The sequence below is a fragment of the Triticum aestivum genome, chromosome 6B (genome assembly GCF_018294505.1).
Source record: "Triticum aestivum cultivar Chinese Spring chromosome 6B, IWGSC CS RefSeq v2.1, whole genome shotgun sequence".
Lineage (NCBI taxonomy): Eukaryota > Viridiplantae > Streptophyta > Magnoliopsida > Poales > Poaceae > Triticum > Triticum aestivum.
This window is the reverse complement of record NC_057810.1, coordinates 472,753,908-472,774,186: the sequence shown is the minus strand read 5'-3', so window position 1 is coordinate 472,774,186 and position 20,279 is coordinate 472,753,908. Positions and strand designations below refer to the sequence as shown.

The following is a 20,279-nucleotide window of genomic DNA, read 5'->3' as shown; positions in this document are numbered from 1 at the left end:
AAAAAGACGTCACGCACAATTTATTTTAGCTCACTCGTCACACACTTATACTATTACTCTTGTGGCGAATGTTCTTTGGGCATAGTATTTTATACTCTCATGAAGAGAAGCGGTGCACGCACACACTAGTTCTCTCACACCCACTCGCAGCTACACGTAGGAGCGCATTTTTTTGAAGCTGGTACAACAAAATCACTCTACTATATATATAAGCAGGAGCCTTAGCGCTCGCTTTACTAGGGGTCCTCTCGTTCACTCTCTCATGCTCTCCAGATCTAAGCAAGACATAGGTGGCCACAGTCTCTCTTAGCTCATGGCTGGTCACAAATCCGCCCGGACAACCTCGACCGGGGCATGGGTGTCGGTGCATCGTTCACGCTGTCATTGGCAGCGAGGGAGGAGACCAACAGCTACCCGCGCATCCCGATCGGCGGCCGTGCCGTTCTCTTCGAGAGAGCGCCGGCTCGGGAGGGCCTCCGACCCCTTCTTCCTCCCTGCGGTATTGTGGCCAAGATGCGGCCTCCCGACACCGTCTTTGCCACATGCCGACGACCCTCAGGTATATATTCCTTCGAAACCTGCCTTGCTCTACTGCCCCAGCTCCCCAGTTGGCTTCGTGTGGATCTTTTTCTACTTCCGTCCGCTGTTCCAAAGCCACCTAGACTTTTACTATTATTAGAGGTAAAGCTAGTTCATATAGTCGACTCTAAGAGTTGGTTCAAATAGGAAAGAAAGTGGGAAAGCTGTAGCATGAATCTAGGACTTGGTTCTAAGAGGAAACGGGGGAAAGTAGTAGATACTGGCTACCCAACCGGTCTCTTGGTTGAAAAGACGAAGAAAGCATGGTGGATGGCGAAGGGTGGGGGCAAGTGGACCTGTCTCTTGGTTGAAAAAGGAAAGAAAGTGATGGGTGTTGGGGGACAATGCAAATGAGAATGAGCAGGTCTAGATTTCCTGTCCTCACAAAGGAAAATGTCGCCGAGGAGATAAAAAATGGGACAAATGCACACATGCTGCCTGAGTGTTTGCCGCTCTCGGCAACCACATCTTCCTCACTACTTTATGCCCCTACTGTCCCTATGCCCATATCGCTACCGTTAATGTAAAATCACATGAAGCATTAAGCAATTCCACCTAATGTCACTATAAGTAATGGTCTAGTGCCATCGATAAATTGAAGCAATGCCACCACAATTTTATGAAGTGCTTCCGTCTTGCTTTATTTCCCATGAATTGTGTTTTTGCAGTTACACTTAAATCTCACACCACTAACATTGCTTCATCCCGGTGGAACTGCACAAATTTGATTGCACATTTACTAACCATGTGCTACTCTCATGACAATAATAGTAATGCTATTGCTCTGCATGTTAATCTAGTGGCAGTGTTGATGTGATGTGATGCTACTTACTTAAGGGCACTTTTCATACTGTCAATCTAGTGCCAATTATAACACAATATTTGCTGTTGTTAATCATACGCCACTGCAAATATCTGTCACTCTTTAAATAACCGTATTTCATATTTGCGCAAACAGGGATGTCTGTCTCCATATTGTTTCTTGTCTGCGCAATCAAAAGTACACACCTCAGTTTTAGTACAACAGCACAAAATGAGATGGCTATTCCTAGCTGCCATCCTCTAACCTCTAGTGTTCAAGGTATTCCTACTTTGGTAGTAACTAGGTAGAATGACCAATGCAATCTAAAAGAAGCTGATTCGTACGTTTATTTCCTGATTGCACTGCAGGGACGAGCGAAAATAACTGCATCCTAGTTCGGAATGCACTTTCTACCAGTTCATCCATGGACCCAGGACTAGCTGGCATGGCTGCAGGGTGATTTTTTGGACAGGTGCATGGACAAGAGGCATCCTAGTCTGCATATTTCTGCAAATAGCAGTGCTTAAATTTAGTGGAATGCACAAGAATTTCAGCTGGTCAGTACACTGCATGGTTCAGTTCAGCATTCCAGCTAAGACCAAAATTATAATTGCTTATTCTGGAATTAGAGAACCTAACCCTGGATGGTGGCACCAAGAAAAAACCAGAGTGAACTCCAGGAAATTTAAGCCTGCCGGGAGGCTCTTTGCTCAGGGAAGCCTTGCTTGTTTTTTCCTGATTTGTAAACCTTCTCACAACTTTGTCTTTTGTTGTGAACTAGTATATGTTTGTTATGTTCTATGAATCATTGAGATGTATAAAATTGCTTAACTTATGTTTTCAAGTTTTTCATGAAGCCGAGTTTAATGTGAGTGTCCACATGAACGCTGGACTAGCGTGTGAACATTTGGAATTTACATTGTGGCCTCAGTTAACTGCATGAACCACTGTAACAAGATAAATAGTTGCTTATATGTCAGACAGCAGATTGTTGATTGTTAGCTGGTCGATAGCCTAGTGTTGAAGCGAGCTGAGAGAATGTGTCGTGTTTTGCACAACTGCTCACAAGTGGGGTAGCACCAACAGTGTTTACAAGTACTTATGTATATGTTGGCGCACAATTCTCGAACGAGTACTCTATTTCATCAAACACACACTGCTCGTATGATAAACCGTGACAACTTGTGTCTTATCATGCCATATTCATGAAAAAACTAGTGAGGACGCATCTGTTTCGGCAACAATTACGGTGGTTCTCACATGATTCATGGGCACACAAAAGTAGTAGCAGTTCCCATTGACGGATTCAAACAGAGTACTAGCCCCAGAGGGCTCTATAACAGGCAAGGTTCGGATAATTAGACACAATCCTAACTACTATTAAACACTAGATGGGGCAACTATTTCATGCCTCCATCTAATTTGGGCTGGACACAAGACAGACCTTGCCATGAACATCATCGAGGACGTCCGGCAGCAGCTCAATCCCGTGAACCTTCATGAAGACAAGCTTGTGGCCTTACCACTCATAAACTTGTTTGTGGATGCATGCCACGTCATCTTCCTGCATAAGCTTGACAAGAATAGTATGCCTCACAAACGAAGGAGTAGCTTTGAACTTCTTGTTCTTCAGTACACCCTGGACAACACGCCTGACAACAGTGAGGCTGGAATACAACTCGACACTGGTATAAGCGCAAATGGCTTCTAGGATCCAACAGCCTAGGAACTATGTTTTCCCAGTGCATATATTCAGGTTATCCGCCTCATATTGAGTGACATGTACAACCACACAATCCTTGTCAGCATCAAGGCTCTAACTGAAACAGAAACAAATTTTGAATTACTTTCTAGTATAAGAAACACAAGTTATTTAAAACTATGTATAGCATGGCATCGAAGCTAATAAAATTTTGCATTATTCATCACCACATACTTAGATGAAAAACCACAATCGAGATCAACAAAGAAGAAAATCACCTTGGGCAGCTCAGCGGGGGGGGGGGGGGGGGGGGGGGGACACATCCTCGAATGGGGAAAACTGCTCCTGCTGTGCCACGGGGGTTGTAACCTCAAAAGGGGGGTTGACCATCTCAGTAGTGGCCGTGAGCGTATCTAGGGTCGGCTCGGTGGCTGCCTCCATCTTCTTGGAGCTCTCTGTCTCGTGGGGATTAGCCTCCCGCGTCTGCTCCAATATCGGCAGATCTTTGCCTGGTTCTCCTTTGTCCATCATGAAACTGACGAATACTAGGAGACCACTAAAAGGAAAACACAATCGCAATGACAATGAAACAAAAAAGAGAGTGACGACCGGTTACTGCTTTGCAAAAGTTCTTTTTTTTCTGAACGAAAATATACGAACATCATGGATCCGCTTACCTTCCCTTCGTTGGGAGAGAAGAACAGTGGCAGATGCGGTTGTTTCCTTTCTTGAAGACGGTGAGGGAGAAGGGGATTCAGCGAAGAGTGAAATGATGGTTGCCTCGTCTGTCAAACTTAGACTGCGGGGAGGTGGGTTTTGTGATACGACGGCTCATTACTGCCGCGCTATACCAGGGTGACTCTTCGCCTGCATACTGCCTTCTGATTTGCTGGATGGCATTTGGGCCCGCGCGCTGCATGGCTCGCATGTCGGTGAACAAAAGTATAACGGAATTTAGTAGAGGGAGACATTTCAATGACCTAGGAGGAGCCAGAAGAGGTATTGTATCCACTGTACTAGTAATTGTTTTTCTGGGTAGCTGTAGAGTGTCTCCACTGTACTAGTAGTAATTGTTTCTCTGGGACCACCACAAAACAGCCCATCCACCCTAGTAAATAGTAAAATCAATTCAAAGCCCATATATTTACTGAATGAGAGGCGCTACCCACACCCAGCACACTGCCCCCCAAAAAACCTGGGTGCTCTTCTGTCTCCTCACTCCCACCCACCTCACGTCAGCTCGCTCCACTCGTACCCCCAAATTCCTCACCTCACTCCTACAGAAAACCCCAGCTCCCCTTCTTCCTCACTACTACAGAAAAACCCCAGCTCCCCTTCTTCTTCACTCGCACTACAACTAGGCTTGTCATTCGTTACTCTGCTCAAATCCGTGTGCATGACGCGATGCCCTCGAGGAAAATGGAGTCGGCTGACCCCAGCGCCAAGAAGATGAGGCTCACACCAGCGGCGACGCCTGTTGTAGATCCCGCAAGCGATAGCGCCGGGAGAAGCGGCAACCCCGCCCCCACCGGATCCCAGGAACCCATAGAATCTTCAGTGGACCACATCAGCGATCTCCCGGACGCCGTCCTTGGGGAGATCATCTCGCTTCTCCCCACCAAGGATTGCTGCCGCACCCAAGTCCCCTCAATTTGGTGGTGCCCTCTATAGCATGCCGTGCCCCTTAATCTCAATCATCAGCTATCTCTCTTCAATGATTTTGAAATCCCCAGAGCCATCATCTCCTCCCACCAGGGCTCTGCTCAAAGCCTCTGCATCCCGTCATGCTACCTTAGCAAGCATACCATGCCCTACACGGTGGATGCCTGGCTGAAATCCCATGAATTCACAGAACTACAGCCGCTTGAGTTCTACTATTCCCCTGGAAATCACATACCACATACCGAATGCCATGTACTTGTGCCCTCAGCATTGATGTCCATCTCACAGGTTTCCTTCTCTCCCCACACCGCCACCTTTGTGCATTCCTACCTACCAGACAATCTGGTACTAAACCTTTGACTCCCATTTCTCAAGAAACATTCAGTTGTGCGGGTTTGTATATCGGAGGCCTCACTTCACAACATCATCCACTCCAGTTGCCCTGCCCTGGAGTGCTTGGTGGTTGTTTTCACAGTTAGAATCGGTTGTCTCCAAATAAAGTCGCCTAACCTTGTAAGAATTGGAATTTCTTTTGACGGAAGGCATCTCATCATCCAAGATGCCCCTTCACTTAAAACATTGATCCTTGATTCTAGTTATTCACCATTGCAAATAACCGTCCTCTCTGCACCTAAACTGGAGACCTTGGGTGTAATACATGATCTCTGTGCTCATTACAATATGGTGTTTGGCTCCATAGTTCTTCAGGTACTTTATATTATCATCTACACTTGTAACCATAAGCTGCATTTTAAATTTCTGTGCATAAGTTATATATCATCTTGGAGTACACATTTTGTACTAATATTATGTTCTATGCTCAATGAAGAGTTTCTTCATGGATGGCCTATCAATGGTGCTGGATTCTGTCAAGATCTTATATATCCAAATGGATAGTTTTGATCTGAACAAGATTATTGGCTTGCTCTAATGCTTTCCATGTCTGGAGAAGTTGTATATAAAGGCGATAATTTCACGCACATTAGAAGCCCGCATATAGTGTACTAGAATTAACCGTTCAACTATTGCTCTTTCGACTCTTTTTTCAGACCTTAACTGTTTTCAATCTTCATGTCTATTAAGTCAACAAGACGGGGTAAGAAAGTTATAACCAATTGGTGGATTAGTAAGCATCAGGATTTTCTCACTTCTCATGAGATTCGATTGAAGACAATAACGCTAGAACGATATGCAGCCAACCGTGCAAACACTAGATTTGTCACATTCTTCCTGCTGAATGCGAGGTTACGACTATTGTCCATCAGGCTTAAGTTTATCAGCAACATGGTTTTGACGGATGGTGTCAAAGAGCAAAAAAGGAGTTTCAGGTGGGCAAAAGAGCTTCTGAACGTGCCAGACTTCTATTTACAACATATTGTGGTCATAATCTTATAAATTTTACAACCCAGGATGTTCATTCTATGGACCTGACTGATCCATTTGACTGTGAGTGCCGAAAACAGTGCTGGAGTTAGATGTTGTTGCCCTTTTCAACCTGGTTTTTTTGTAAACCTGATAAACAATTAACCCTTGTGCTTTTGTACAGTTTGTAAGCTGGAGTTAGATGTTCTTGCCCTTTTCAACTCGGCTGTGACTGTCATATTTTCTTTGAAACAAGGCAAATGGCTTGAAATTCATTTAATTTAAAGTGAAATATTGTAACAAATCCCAACCAAGGGAAATAACATCACTCTCGCCGGCTGGTTGAGCTCACTGTGCATTATAGGAGCCTAGTGATTAGCTCCCACAAGCACCCACAAACTTATTTCGAACTAGCACATCAAATGGGCTATAAATTTTCATAGGAAAGGCTGCATGACCATGACAGATTTGGATTCTGACATTTGGGACCCGCGAGGAAATAGCCTATCCAAGGTGGTGTCGACTTACTAGCCAGTCAACAAATGATTCTGCCTACCAGCCGTTGGATTGACATCCAACTTCTGTCGTGTATCTTCTATCTCTTTTCCTCTTCTTCCTCTAGCCGCCCAAACCAAACCACCCCGTCAGCTCCGCCTGCTCCTACCTCCCATGGCTGGCTATGCCTCGGCCGCCCTACCGTACCATCCAATGTTGGCCAGTCCCTCCCTCTATTCCCCCACACATCCTGTTATTCACCAGGGACGTCAGCCCCAACATGCACTCGCACCCGAACCAGTCAGCCCTCATACTCCCCTTCGCCTGCGACTAGACCGGCGCATCTTCCACGGCTCCTGTTCGTTCCATCTGAGGCCTCGCCGTCATCCTCCGCTTTGCGGCCTTGGTTCGCTCGCCATGCATGGTGCGCCACCCTCTTGTGTTGTCAACATTGTCAACAACCAGAGGAACAAGGAGATGACTATACATGGATAGGATGACAGTAGGGAGCCACCAACGTCATGGCAGTACGTGTAAGTGCATCTAGTGTCCCTTAGTGATTTTGGTGTATTGAAGACTTATAGGTTAAGGGCCTAATATGTTTGTGAGTGTACACATGTTCTATAAGTCGATGAGGAGTTTGATATTTATAGTGAAATTCGAGCCCTAAAAATGAATGTCTTCAGCTGAAGATTTTGGTTTTCCTGAAGACTTTGAAAGTGAAGAAATTAGTGTGACCGTGAAGACTTGGATATTCATGCAAGGACTATGAAGCATGAAGACTTTTGTTTTCGTAGTTTCATTTTCTTCTTCTTGAGTCATAGGAAACACTGTACTGTTAAAGGGGGTCGAGGTAATACTAAGGAAACTGATTTCCAAGTGATGCTCATCTCAAAATCCTACACCTACCCAATCCTTTCGAGTGAAGCCATTGGCAATCTCATATCAGTTCAGTCAATTTCTTCAGTGACAGAGACGAATATCTTCTGGTCTCTGAGGAATTTGTTCTGACTAAGGAGTTCAAAATTCGCTAGTACGAATTGCCTACACAGTGAGGAACATGATAGCCCTGAGGAATTCAAACCTCAAATCTGACCATTGCTGTGCCACGCGCCAGCTATCCAAAATATCCTATCACCTAACGGTCATATCATTGAAGGGCCTTTATGTCTTATCATGTCGGTCTGCTCCCTAGGCTATAAATAGCCGCCCCCTACAACCATTAGCTGGTTGGCTGCTCCGAGAGAAACTGACACTTGTCGATTGACAGCATCCCATCCTCCGAGGACTTTGAACAAAAATCATCAAGTGAGGAAAACCCAAATCCCAAACCCAAACCTACAAACCCAAAGTGATTGAGCATCACTGAAGAGATTGTTCCTGTGTGGAACCGACGCTTGTTACCTTTGAGGACTGTGTATCCTCCAGACGGTTAGGCGTCATGGTCTGAGCATCCAAGAGGAATTGTGGATTGCCGAGTGACCAAGTCTATGAAGGTTTGGAAGTCACCTGTGAAGACTTACCACTACTGTTGGGCGAGGACTGTGTGATCTTAGCTGAAGGAGAATACGGTGAGGACTGTATGTCCGGGACTGTGTGTCCTTGAGTTTAAATACTCAGTCGCTCCAACCAGACGTACAACTGTCACAACTGTAGGAACTGGTCTACCAAATCATTGTCTTCACCAAGCCTACTGGTTCTATTCCTCAACCCTTTCATTTCCCCAATTTGTGTTGATGAACCTGATCATTACTGTTTGAAGACTTTGACTGAAGACTTTCTCTAGTTCCTCAAACCTATTTCTTCAGTCAGTTTGTCTTCATCCTGCTTATCCTGTGTTTACTCTTTTTGTACTCTGTGTTTGTCTTTTATTTCATCATGATGATTGTGCTATTGCTTTGTTATGCTTATACCTGAGTACGTATTCTGCTGCAAGTAGTTCTTCGCTTAGGAATTTCCTCACCCTGAAATTCCTTAGTGAAGAATTCGTAAAAATCGCCTATTCACCCCCCTCTAGTCGACGTAACGCACTTTCAATTGGTGTCAGAGCAAGGTACTCCCTTGTTTTGTGTGATTTTGGTTTAACCGCCTAGAGTTTCAGTTAAGTCGACTGCAGGTATGATCAAGGTCTCGGCTGGGTGTCCTACCTTTGATGGGACGGACTACCCCTTCTGGAAGAACAAGATGCGCATGCATCTTGAGGCAATTGATAACGATCGCTGGTATGTGTTGGAATATGGCGTTCCCTCAGTCACTCCGTCTGTGTATGCGGCTGATGTGAAGAGATTCAAGCAACTCAATTCTCAAGCGAAGAATATCATATGTGGCCATCTAAGCAAAGGACAGTACGGAAGAGTGAGTGCCCTGGAAACTGCCATGATGATTTGGGACAGGCTATCCAAGGTCAATGAAGGAGTCTCAACTCAACATGACTCCCGAGTTGATGTTCTTCGCAATCTCTTCAACCGCTTCAAAAGACTCGACAACGAAAATATTCAGAAAACCTTCGACCGCCTCACTGACATGTCAAATGAGCTTCAAGCACTTGGTGCCACCGACATCACCGATCATGAGGTGGTGAAGAAATTGATGAGATCACTTGATACCTCATTTGATACCGTTGCACTGATGATTCGAGAGCGAGCTGGTTACAAGTCACTTGATCCTGCTGATATCCTCGAGAGGCTAAACACACAGGAGTTCCAGCTTGCTGAGAAGAGACACTACAAGAAATATGTCAACTAGTGACCTTCTGTCAGTGACCCTGGAAGAATTGGTCATAGATCTATGACCATTTCAGACCAATTGGTCAAAAGCTGTCCGGGGGCTCCAAACCCTAAACCATTGCGACCATTTTGGTCAGAAAGGTCGTAATTTGCTTACACAAAAAGGTCATAAAGGAAACAGGGCTAGTCCGCTGCCTTACTTCTAGTTGTTAACGACCAATATAGATGGTCATAGCCTTGTAAATTGTGGTGGGTTGCTATGACTAGGCGCCACCTCATCAGTTTTGCCTATGTGTCATGTCCATGTGGCAGTTTTTTCCCTAGGTTGTGAAGCAACCTATATTTCTGTCATTCCCAAAATTCCCAAAAAAATCTCATAAATTCTTCGGGTCATATCTTCCTCAAATATGTAAAAACCTTCCTTGCCTAATTCAAAAATAATTCAAAAATATTCATTTTCCTATTCTGTTCAGAACAATAGTTTGTGAAGGAAGTACCACTTTGGCATGTCCAAATAGTATCCATTTTCTACAATGCTTTCCTATGCCCAAATAACCATCCTCCACCAAATGCCAGCTCAATCCATTTATTATTTTGAACCGAGCTTCAACATTCATATTTATGTCCAGTGTGGTAGTTTGCAATGCAAGTACCACCTAGGCCCCTCCTTTTGAGCTGAAAATTTGTGAAGACGGTCTTCTTAGTAACTGATCATCCTCAGCCAAAACTCACACCCATTATCCATGTACATTTCTTGTACCGCTAATCAAACACTTGGCTGCTTATTCATGTTTGAGCATCGATCGGTCTCATCGTGAGAATCTTATGTTGTGATTTTCTTCCTAGCACCTACCTGGGGACTGCCCAACCCACTAGACATGCCTAGGCCGCCCAGAACACATGGCAACGCCACGGTCACGCGGTGACCACGCGGCGGGCATGCGAGCTTACGCGCTCTAGAGTTGGGGCCCTCGGCCACCATCCAAACCTCGATGTCTCACCATCAAATCATGTATTTCTGATTAAATAGATACTTATTTACCTAGAAATGATTTTTGGAAAAAATAAAGAGCAAACTATGAGGCAGCTGCAGTTCAAATTTGACCCGTTTCTAGCTGAATCGACGGCAATTTGTCTTTTTCACCAGAGGTGGATCAAAACTTTTTCCACCCAACCATTTTGTCAATTGTGCATTATATATGGCCTAGTATTTTATAAAAATGATTTGGTCCATTTTTGCAACAATTATTTGGTAGTTCCTTCACAAAAAAACCTCCTTTTGGGCAGTCGGAAAATTAAAAATGAATTTTCCGTGCAAAAAAATGAAAACTTCATTAGGCAACATTGTTTGGAATTCCAAGATGCACCCTTGTGCACAATATGAGATCATTTGAACAAACTATGCCATGAATGTGGCCATAAGATTGATCATTTGGCTTGAAAGCCATAAATCTTCACGCATGATAGCTCATTTCTGAGAACACTTTTTAAAATAATTACCGTATTAATGGTTTATTATTTTTTCTGGAAACTTGGTCACACATAATGACACAATGCGAAGGTTTTCCAATTTTTTGATTATTTTTGAAATTTTTATGCCTGTCTCAAAATGCAGTCAAAACAGCGAGCTTGACCGTTCCTACCTAGTGGTTGAATCTTGGAAATTTTTTGATGTTTCTCTGATTAAATAGATACTTATGTACCTAGAAATGATTTTTGGAAAAAATAAATAGCAAACTATGAGGCAGCTGCAGTTCAAATTTGACCCGCTTCCAACTGAATTGGCGGGAATTTGTCTTTTTCACCAGAGGTGGATAAAAACTTTTTACACCCAACCATTTAGTCAATTGTGCATTAAATATGGCCTAGTATTTTATAAAAATGATTTGGTCCAATTTGGCAACAATTATTTGGTAGTTCCTTCACAAAAGAACCTCCTTTTGGGCACTCGAAAAATGGAAAATGGTTTTTTCATCCGAAGAAAAAGAAAACTTCCTTAGGCAACATTGTTTAGAATTCCAAGATGCACCCTTGTGCACAATATGAGAGAATTTGAACAAACTATGCCGTGAATGTGGCCATAAGATTGATCATTTGGCTTGAAAGCCATGAATCTTCACACATGATAGCTCATTTCTGAGAACACTTTTTTAAAATAATTACTGTATTACAAATTTATTATTTTTCTTGGAAATTTGGACACATATAATGACACAATGTGAAGGTGTTCCAATTTTTTGATTTTTTTTTGAATTTTTTATGCCTGTTTCAAAATGCGGTCAAAACGGCGGGCTTGACCGTTCCTACCTAGTGGTTGAATCTTGGAATTTTTTTGATGTTTCTCTGATTAAATAGATACTTATGTACCTAGAAATGATTTTTGTAAAAAATAAATAGCAAACTATGAGGCAGCTGCAGTTCAAATTTGACCCGTTTCCACCTGAATCGACGACAATTTGTCTTTTTCACCAGAGGTGGATCAAAACTTTTTACACCCAACCATTTTGTCAATTGTGCATTAAATATGGCCTAGTATTTTATAAAAATGATTTGTTCCAATTTTGCAACAATTATTTGGTAGTTCCTTCACAAAAGAACCTCCTTTTGGGCACTCGAAAAATGGAAAATGGTTTTTTCGTCCGAAGAAAAAGAAAACTTCCTTAGGAAACGTTGTTTAGAATTCCAAGATGCACCCTTGTGCACAATATGATATCATTTGAACAAACTATGCCATGAATGTGGCCATAAGATTGATGATTTGGCTTGAAAGCCATGAATCTTCACACATGATAGCTCATTTCTGAGAACACTTTTTTAAAATAATTACCGTATTACAAATTTATTATTTTTCCTGGAAACATGGCCACATATAATGACACAATACGAAGGTTTTCCAATTTTTTTATATTTTTTGAATTTTTTATGCCCGTTTCAAAATGTGATCAAAACGGCGGGCTTGACCGTTCCTAGCTAGTGGTTGAATTTTGGAATTTTGTTGATGTTTCTCTGATTAAATAGATACTTATGTACCTAGAAATGATTTTTGGAAAAAATAAAGAGCAAACTACGAGGGAGCTACAGTTCAAATTTGACCCACCTCCAGCTGAATCGGCGGATATTTGTCTTTTTCACCAGAGGTGGATCAAAACTTTTGACACCCAATCATTTTGTCAATTGTGCATTAAATATGTCCTAGTATTTTAGAAAATTGACTTGATAGAATTTTGCAACAAATATATGGTAGGTCCGTCACAGAAAAATTCATTTTGGACACTCGAAAAATAAAAAATGTTTTTTTTTGCCAAAAAACTCATTTCTCAAGACACATTTTAAAAGATATTTATCTTATTTCTTGTTTGTTATTTTTCCTGAAAACTTGTTCATATTTAGTGACACAATGAGAAGGTTTTTTCATTTTTTTGAATTTTTCAGGTCATAAAATAGCTGACATGATTTTAACACGTTAATTTTAGTCAACCATGACCAATTTAGATGGTCATAACATCATACTGTAATCTAATTGGTTCATGGACGTGTCACGCGGATCGTGCATCAAACACCGTCGGATGATCGGGGATCCAACGGCAGCCCTTCCACACCATCCCTGAAACCCTAGCTTTGTCCTGTGGTCATTTTCCATCCACCCCCCCCCCCGCCTCCTTTCTTTCCCTCACTCTCTCCTCTCCCCGCCAGCCGCCGCCCCCATTCTCTCCAGATCCAATCCAAGTCCCCCTCGTCCACCGCCCCCTTCCTCCCGTCACTACACCAACCTCGCCGTCGGCCCACCCCTGGTCCTCCCGCCACCTGAGCGCGCCACCCACCGCGTCCACAGAGACTATCGTGGACCTGCGGTGCGCGAGCTGGAGGATGGCGGGGGAGGCCAACAACCTGGCGCCGTGGGCCGCCGTGCCGCAAGACTGCGTGCTGAACGTGCACGCATACCTCACCGGCCCCACCTACCGCTCTAACCTTGACCTCGTCGCGGGAGGCCTCCGCCTACGCCCGCGCCGCCGCCGCCTCCACCGGCGCCTGGGTCTTCGACATCGACGAGACGCTGCTCTACAACCTCTCCTACTACACGCATCACGGATACGGGTGGGCGACCCACGCTTGTCACATTCCGAGATCGCGGGCCTGCTATTAACACGTGCGGTTAATTTGCTATTCGATTGCAGGCTGGAGCTGTTCGACCACTGGGAGTTCGACCGGTGGGTGGAGACGGGGGAGGCGCCGGTGATCCCCTCCAACCTCTGCCTTTACAGGGAGGTACGCGACCTTGGCTTCAAGACCTTCCTGCTCACCGGACCTGCTATGTACGTATGCCTCCTCTCCTAACCCCCACACTGCGTTTAGGTTTAGTCAGGAAGTGTCAAGACCATTCAGGTTTGGGTTCAGTTAGGGGTTGTCGGACATTAAATTCTCAACATCTGCATCGTGAGTAACACAATAGCGAGACCACTTTGTCAGTTTGGCTGCAGCTTGTTAGTCTCAGCAGGTTTCAGTCGACATCTAGCCGATTTAATTTCTGGGTTTCTGTTGTACCTCAACTTGGACCATTAAACTGTAGCTATACTACCCTATCTCTGCTATGTTCCATCCACTGTATCTGTTTAACCAACCTAATCCTCCAAACATAAAAGCTCAAGTGTGTACTGATTTAATTTAATTTAGTACACATGCAGTATAACTGTTAGTCGAAACCATGAATTGCCCTACTGTTAGTCTAGTTACCTTGACCGTAAAAGCTAGTTAGAGAAGCAGCTAGCCAGCATTAGGAACACTGAATCTTATGTTCACTTGCTTCCTAATCCAACACATCAAATCTCTGAAAGACTCTTATGTTTTGTGCATTACAAAAGATTGCAAGGCTGACTTCACAAATACTTCCTTTGACTGACATGTGATGTGGTTTCCTGCCATGCATGAGCAGCTACAGTCGATGGATGTAGGACGCTCACCGCCTCCAACACCAGCACCCACGGCAGCTTCTCCGTGCCGCGCCGTGCCACCGAAGACTACTTCCCCCCTCTGGTGCGCTCATTGGCCTGCCAAGCCCCTCTCTCCATTGATTCTGCCATTGGTTCCTGCTATGTTTTCAGTCCACTGGCTTGCTGAAACTCTCTAGTTTGGTTCTGGGAACACAGGATTATATCCAGTAGCGGCCGTCTCAGGAGCTGGTCGCCAAGGATTTTGGTTCTGTGTAGCAGAATGTGTATAAATTTTTTCTCTAGTCTGAATCTATTGAAGTCTGAAACTGTTAGGCGTTAATCTACTTGTCTTACTGAAATTGCTATAGTCTTAATCTGTTGAAGTCTGATACTATTAGGTGTTAAAATAGTTCACTGAAATTGTTGTAGTCTGAAAAATAGTTAACTGAATCTGCTGAAGTCTGAAACTGCTAGGTGTTGGGAATTGTCTGCAACTGCTGTACTCTTCTTTTTAGAACAGTATTCCAGCACCTCATATCGTACATAATTATAGCCTAAAGTGATTATGCTTGATCTTCATCAGACACTAACAGTGCCTCAAAGTTCTGTGCCCCATCTCCCCTCTTTCTAAATTACTGAAATAAAAACATTGTAAATACTAGTAGTTCCAAATGCAGTTAAAATATAAAAAACATTGTGCATTAAATATGTCATGTGCCCCATCTCCCCTGTCGTGCTAATCTCACAGTTAGTATACTTTGAAGGTTACTGGACTGATATTTTGTTTGAAAACTACTGCAACTGAAGTTTTAGAAATTTCTTGCAGTACCATCTACTGAATGTCTTGGTGTTATTCTGATCTGTTTGCATTTGCTGTATCTCATTACCAGTGTTCATTCTTCATTGGTCCATGTCCAGGTCCGCTGCCACGGCCGCCACGCTACTGCCAGGCCACCCAACACACATCGAACTATTTCAGTTGATTGAGTTGTTCTGAACTATTTCATTGCTGTGAAGGTGATTGAGTTGGTGTTCTATACCAGTTCCTTATTTACTTTGATGGTTCTTGATACGTGAATTGTTTCATTGGGCATAGTTATCCATGTTGCATTCTAATTCCTTATTTGAGTAGATGCTTCCTGATTATCCATGTTGCATGTGAATGGGTTGAGTAGATAGAATTGGAGTGAGCAGATCACTATAGGACTAAGGAAAATCAAAAAGTATGTGTAGGAAAATATCACCATTCTTGCTCACTTTGCAAAAATGACGAGTACTAGAAATTGTCCCCTTTCACTAATATTTGATGTTTGCTGATGGTTATACGTATTTTGCTTGATCTATTATGATTCATGTACACAGGTTGGCTTGAAATAGCCCTGGTTATAGATACTTTTATTATTTTTTATATTAACGTATGCTGTTATTATTTGTATCTGTGATGCTTTCAGCCTGTTTTACTATTTCCTCCTCGATTGATCTATTCATGTAATGTTCTGTTCTTGTAGGAAGGCAAGTTGTTGCACCTGGAGAACTTGCCCATCAGAGGGAGCAATGAAGACATTGTTAGGACAGGGACAGTACCAGATGTGCTCCTACGTGTTGAACAATGTTATGTAGTAGTGAGATAAGGAAAATTATGTAGACATTGTTAGGACATTGTTAGGACAGGGCCAGATGTACCAAATCTGCGTGTTGAACAATTCTAGTGTAATGAAATTTTGTATTCCCTGTGTACATGTTGCTTTAATGCCAGATTGTGAAAATTACTCAATTGCCATGATAGTATTCTGGGGTGAAAAGGCCATGGTCCAAACAATATTTTTCTGGAAGGACAAAAACGGATAAGAAATGCATTATAAGAGGCCATGGCCCAGAAATAAAAAGGCTAAAATGTGGGCTTAGCCCATGTAGTCAACCAAATTAATAGGGAAAATATACAGTAAAAAGGCCGAATTGTTGGGCTAGGCCCATGTAGAAAACTGAATTGGACCGGGCTGAATCTTGTGCCACATCAGCTTGCCACGCTGGATGCCTACATGTCCTGGGGAGGTTTCTAGTGACCAAAACGCCATAGTGGACATATTTTGGTCATAAACGTCTTCGACCATTCTAGAAGAAAGGTCGCTATAGTCAGTTAACGACCCTTAGCTTTTGACCTTCTCTTTTTGGTCACAAAAAGGTCGCAAATGAAAAACAATGACCTTTCAGTGACCAATAGTCAAGGTCACAAGTTGACATATTTCTTGTAGTGAGAGATCTCTATGGACCGAGCTACGGAAGATCACATGCACTGAAGGCCAAGGCAGTCTCTGAGTCTGAAGCTAAAGACTCTGGTAGCAGCCTTGGTGATCCTGAAGAACTGAGCCAGGAGCTAGCAATGCTCGTGAGGAAATTCCAGAAGTTCTCTCGCTGCGGTCGCTTTGGAAAGTCTTCAAGAAATGATGATTTCTCGCCTCATGACTACAAAAAGAGAACTTGGCACAAATGCAAGAAACTTGGTCACTACATGTCTGATTGTCCTCTGTGGGAAAAGGAATCAAAGAAGAAGAAGTACAAAGATGACGAGTCTGATGACTCAAAGAAGAAGAAGAAATCTTCAAAGTCTTCATCATCAAAATCTTCAAATTCTTCATGTCACAAGAAGAGCAGTTCCAAGAAGGCCCGAACATTCATTGGCAAGGAAATGGACTCTGAAGCTGAATCTGAGGACAATGTGGAGGAGGAGGAATCTGAGGAATCAGACTCTGGTGTGGAAAGCTTAGCCCTCGCTACCGCTTACGTCAGCAAGTCCATCTTCAACACTGAAGAAAATGACCTCCCCAACTCCGCTGACAAAAGCTTCGATGACTATGCTCCCACCTACTGCTTCATGGCAAAAGGTGCCAAGGTACTCAAACATTTGCCCTTTGACTCTAGTGAGGATGAATCAGATGACAATCTCAAGCCTAGCTATTCCAAACTTGCTAAAATTGTTGTTAAACAATAGAAGGCTTTAGAAAACATTCAAAATCAACTAGACAGAAGCGATAACCTATTGGGTGAGGAATTGAATCGAACCAAGACTCTGACAGATAATCTTCAGAGACTTCAAACTAGGTTGGACTACCTTCAAAATCATCATAACACCCTCTTAACTGATCATGAGAAGATTTCTTATGAATTTCTTCAAAGAAAGCAAGATCTTGAGAAGTTAAAAGTGAGTTATGAAGATCTTCAGAAGGAAAATGATTCATTGCTTGCTCAACAGATTAGTTCCGCTCAGGAAGAATTTATTCCACCATGTCTGAAATGCATTGAGCGTGAATCTGCTAATTCATCACCTGAATGTTCAAATGCTTCTATTGCTGAAAATTCTTCAACTGTCTCTGTGGTCACAAATTCCTCATCTGAGGATCCCACAAGTATCACTGACAATATGCAGGGCTGAAGGAATTGTATGTGACAGGCATTTACAAAAGCCTCAAAGGGCATCAGACTCTATGTGATGTGCTCAAAAAGCAGATCTTGAACAGGAACCCTAGGAAAGGGGGTATTGCCTTTGAGAGGAAACTCAATGCTGATGGGACCTACTGGAAACCTGAGCAGTATCCCAAAACCTCATGGGTTGCTACAAAAGGACCTCTTGTAGATCCATGCACTCTATCTGGCTTTACTTTTGATTCTTCATATTCCTCTGATGAGTCATTTGACTCCAACTATAAACTGTTTAAGAATCAGAATGGTGAAGTATTTGCTCCATATGTTGGAACTAACTGCAGGAACGGCCCCCCTATGAAGAAAATCTGGGTTCCTAAAAGATGCCTTGAAAATCTTCAGGTGAATGTCATCATGACACCACCCATGAAGAATAGGAACCCCAGATCAATTTCTTCATATGGATCAAAATCTTCATATGGATCAAATTCCACACATGGATCAAAATCCTCATATGAACATCATCATGCTAACACTTTTGTTTTGCAGGGAAAGTCTAAGGGCCATGAATATGTGCATTATTCTTCAAACCATTATGTTCATAAGTCCTCGAAGAATTTCTCTGCTTATTCATATGCTTATCCTAACCACTCTTCTGTGAAACAAAGTGCACTGGCTTCTATGCCATCTTTTTCTTATGGAGCTCGCAGAATGATGAATTCTTTGCCACCCCTCCAGATGTGGGTGGTGAAGAAAAAGAACTAATCTCTTATGCAGGGTCAGGTCTCCAGACGAACTTGATCGTATGAAGAAATTGCTGGAGACCTGAATGCACTTGAAAGGACGCAAGCTAATCATGTAGAAATGAATCATTCATTTCTCACGTCCTCATATTACTATGTCTATTACCGTTGATGAAATTGATATCATATTCTTCACTGATGAAGTATATGGGTTTGTAAGTTGCACTAATTCATCTGCAGGATGAACAACCCAAAGCTACTGAGTGGGTCCTTGACAGTGGATGTACAAATCACATGACCGGTGACAGGAACTTGTTGATGGACACTGATTTGTCACCATATCATCTGAAGCATATCACCTACGCTGACAAAGGCAAAAGCAAGATACTCGGTCTAGGTAAGGTTGCAATCTCAAAGGATAGACACATGGACAAAGTCATGCTTGTCGAGTCCTTAGGATTCAACCTCATGTCTGTCTCAATGCTTTGTGATCTTGATATGGTTGTCGTCTTTGGCAAATATCGTTGCATTGTGCTAATGGAATCTGACAATTCCAAAGTGTTCGAAGGCTTTAGGAAAGGAGACTGGTATATTGTTGATTTCTCTTCAGGACCATAGCCTGCCACATGTCTACTTGCAAAAGCTTCAGAATGCTGACTATGGCATCGACGATTTGGTCATGCTGGGATGAGGAACTTGCATACACTCGCGAAGAAGAAGCATGTCATTGGCATTGAGGGTGTCAAATTCCTCAAAGATCATCTTTGTGGGGCTTGTGAGACTGGAAAGATCACCAAAGCCAAGCATCCCTCGAAGACTATCATGACCACTTCTCGTCCCTTTGAATTACTTCATATGGATCTCTTTGGCCCTATTCATTATGCCACGTTCTCTAGCTGTACATCATTATATGGCTTTGTCATAGTTGATGACTATTCTCGTTACACATGGGTGCATATCATCACTTACAAAAATGAGTGCAGGAAGTCTTCAGACGATTTTCCTCAAGAGCCTCTACTAACTTCGGTGTGAAGATCAAGCATATCAGGAGTTATAATGGAACAGAGTTCAAGAACACTGGCCTCAATGAATATCTTGATATACTTGGTATTACTCATGAGTTGTCTGCTCCTTATACTCCTCAGCAGAATGGTGTCGTGGAGCACAAGAACAGAACTCTTGTTGAGATGGCTCACACTATGCTTGATGAATCCAAGACACCTCAGCGCTTTTGGCCTAAAGAAATTGATACTACGTGCCACATCATCAACAGGGTTTATCTTCACAAATTCTTCAAAAAGACCTCATATGAACTCCTCACTAACAAGAAACCCAATGTAAGTTATTTCAAAGTCTTTGGTGCTAAATGCTGGATTAGAGATCCTCACCATCACTCTAAATTTGCACCGAAAGCACATGAGGGTTTTATGTTTGGTTACGAAAAGGACTCGCACACCTACAGAGTCTTCAACATCAATCATCACAAGATTGTTGAAACTATAGATGTGCGATTCGGTGAAACTAATGGCTCGCAAAGAGAGCACCTACCTCCTGTGCTAGATGAAATGTCACCCAAGGAATCCATCAAGTTCGAAGCTACTGAGGATATCATTCCTACCGAAGAATCTGCTGAAGAAGTCATTCCGGATCGTGAAGAAAATCACGCTGGTGCTGCTGAAGAAACTGGTCCTGAAGAAATTGTTGGGCCTAAGAAAAGTCGTTAACCCGCACATCCTCGCGCTGCAAATGAAGTGCAGATCGAGAAGATCATCAATGACATCAACGCACCAGGTCCTCTCACGCGCTCAAAAGCTTCACACTTATTTAACTTTTGTGGGCATTTTGCATTTGTCTCTATCACAG

General features: G+C 43.0%; 1 pseudogene; it reads left to right on the top strand.

Annotated features, from left to right (window-relative positions):
- LOC123139274 (acid phosphatase 1-like) overlaps positions 1-15,243 on the top strand; it is a 33,592-nt pseudogene extending 18,349 nt beyond the window's left edge.
- The last annotated feature ends 5,036 nt before the right edge of the window (positions 15,244-20,279 follow it).